We start from the raw sequence: 3,027 nt of genomic DNA on the forward strand, positions 1-3,027 counted from the left end.
GGTGTCCACCTACTTCTGGCCATATAGCAGATGTGATAGTCAGGTGTCCACCTACTTCTGGCCATATAGCAGATGTGATAGTCAGGTGTCCACCTACTTCTGGCCATATAGCAGATGTGATAGTCAGGTGTCCACCTACTTCTGGCCATATAGCAGATGTGATAGTCAGGTGTCCACCTACTTCTGGCCATATAGCAGATGTGATAGTCAGGTGTCCACCTACTTCTGGCCATATAGCAGATGTGATAGTCAGGTGTCCACCTACTTCTGGCCATATAGCAGATGTGATAGTCAGGTGTCCACCTACTTCTGGCCATATAGCAGATGTGATAGTCAGGTGTCCACCTACTTCTGGCCATATAGCAGATGTGATAGTCAGGTGTCCACCTACTTCTGGCCATATAGCAGATGTGATAGTCAGGTGTCCACCTACTTCTGGCCATATAGCAGATGTGATAGTCAGGTGTCCACCTACTTCTGGCCATATAGCAGATGTGATAGTCAGGTGTCCACCTACTTCTGGCCATATAGCAGATGTGATAGTCAGGTGTCCACCTACTTCTGGCCATATAGCAGATGTGATAGTCAGGTGTCCACCTACTTCTGGCCATATAGCAGATGTGATAGTCAGGTGTCCACCTACTTCTGGCCATATAGCAGATGTGATAGTCAGGTGTCCACCTACTTCTGGCCATATAGCAGATGTGATAGTCAGGTGTCCACCTACTTCTGGCCATATAGCAGATGTGATAGTCAGGTGTCCACCTACTTCTGGCCATATAGCAGATGTGATAGTCAGGTTTCCACATACTTTTGGACATATAGTAGGTGTGGTAGTCAGGTGTCCATATACTTTTGGCCATATAGTAGGTGTGGGAGTCAGGTGTCCATGTATTTTCGGATACCTTTAACACATAGGAACAGGTCGGCCTATTTGAAGTGAGCGTTGAACCCTTTTAATTGAGTTCTGTATGTAATTCTCCTTTCTATAAATATATACATTAAGACTATTGGAGGCTGTTATTGTATAGAATGGACAGGGGGGGGGGTCATTACTGACCGAATGCAGCAACGCACCATGAATACTGCGTTTAACTCTTACATGCCCGCACGTCTCTCCTCCGTGCCGCAGCTGCGTTTCTCTTCAGCATCTTTGTGTGTTGAAATGTTGCATTTAGGAGCTGAGAGGGAAGAGCGCAGCTTCTGGATCTCATGGTCTTTTCTTTATTATTTCACACCTAGCTGTATAACAAAACCCCCCGACAGCGCATATCCGAGCCGCCGGCACCTGTTTACACTACAGCGGGAGATGAATAGACAAGAGACTTGACTCCTGAAGAACATAATGCACTTCAGCTGCCGAATCCCCATGAAGACTTCATCATTTCATTGCTTGTCATTTGTTTTCATGAAAATAATGTTCTGTTCACAATGCCAGTTTTCTGTTATGGGGCACAATGGTATACTTAAAGCATATCCACACCCCAAAAACAAAGATGATATATTTCAGCTTTCCCGTCTTTGGATGTAGTGGCTGCATTAGTTTTCTTTTTTCAGGCTTTCTTCCTTTATTTTCACCTCCTGCCAGTAATACACTTCCTGTCCTGAGTCCTGTGTGATACTATTGTCAGGATCCACCCAGCTGCCTGATTGACAGCTGACTCCGCCTCTCTAGAGCCAGCTGCACCCTCCCCCCATGCTTATTTCCATTATTTTCACCTTTGGTTTTGCAGAGCTGTACAGGATACTCTCCTGTATGGAAATTGTGCACACTGTGAGCTTCTCACAATATGCATTAGAAGCTGCAGCGAGTCAGATACAGCCCACCTCATTACCTGGGTGGAAGATGTCCAGCATAATCTAGATCAGGGGTAACCAAACTACGGCCCTCCAGCTGTGGTAAAACTACCAATTCCATGAGGCACTGCACAGCCACAGGCATGACACCCAGAGACAGATGCATCATGGCATTTGAGGTTTCAGCACAGCTGGAGGGCTGAAGTTTGGCTACCCCTGATCTAGATCTTTTCTCTCCAGCCTGCTTTTACCTGACTCACCTTTTAATTCATTGGATCTCCGTTCTATTCCGTGCGGTGTTGCACCTTGGAGACTTGGACAGTGGTCGGTTGTCCTTGGTGTCTTCTGAGTAGCTGGTGGAGAAGACACCTGGTTGTCAGGTTTTGGGTTCTCCAAAATGTCAGCATACGTGGTGTGATGTAGCACCTTGGAGACCTGGAGAGTGATTGGTTGTCCTTGGTCTCTCTGGAGTAGTCAGTGGAGAAGACACCTGGTTGTCAGGTTTTGGGTTCCCCAACATGTCAGCATACGTAGTGTGATGTAGCACATTGGAGACCTGGACAGTGGTCAGTTGTCCTTGCTGTCTCCAGAGTAGCTGGTGGAGAAGAAACCTGGTTGTCAGGTTTTGGGTTCTCCAAAATGTCAGCATACGAGAGCTGGTCAGAACCACTGAAGGAGCAGCAAGGACCAAAGAACCTGGATGTGGCTGACCAGATGTGGTGGCCTTTATATTGAGAATTGGATGTTGGCCCCAGCAAAGAACATTGAGGGAGATGAGTGATCTTCTGTTGGCATGGGAGAGGCACTAGTGGAACCCACAAAAACCATGTCCTAGTGAAGTCCTGTCCATGTAGAGTTTGGGATACAAAGAGGGGAGTGTGACCCAAGAGTTTATCAGACAGTGGAAGGAGAAAGAACTAGGTTTCGGAGTCTATTTATATCTGTTTTCACACAACTTTCACCTAAGAACCTCACATGTTCTGATTGTATCTAACTGAGCAAATATGCAAATAACGAGTGAAAAGCTGTGTGAATCTCGTCTGAAAACATTTCCCTAAGTTTCATTTTCACAGGAAAAGATTTTCACACAACTTCCGCTTCCCCGATCTGTTTGCCTCCTGGTTGTTGTTGATAATTTTTTTTTTTATATATCATATGTTGAGTTTGAATTGTCCAGGTTAGAGACCGGTCACCGTACAAAAAAAAAAAAAAGGGTGGTGACCAAAACCC

The sequence above is a fragment of the Nanorana parkeri genome, unplaced genomic scaffold (genome assembly GCF_000935625.1).
Source record: "Nanorana parkeri isolate BGI_ZX_2015 unplaced genomic scaffold, ASM93562v1 scaffold85, whole genome shotgun sequence".
NCBI lineage: Eukaryota > Metazoa > Chordata > Amphibia > Anura > Dicroglossidae > Nanorana > Nanorana parkeri.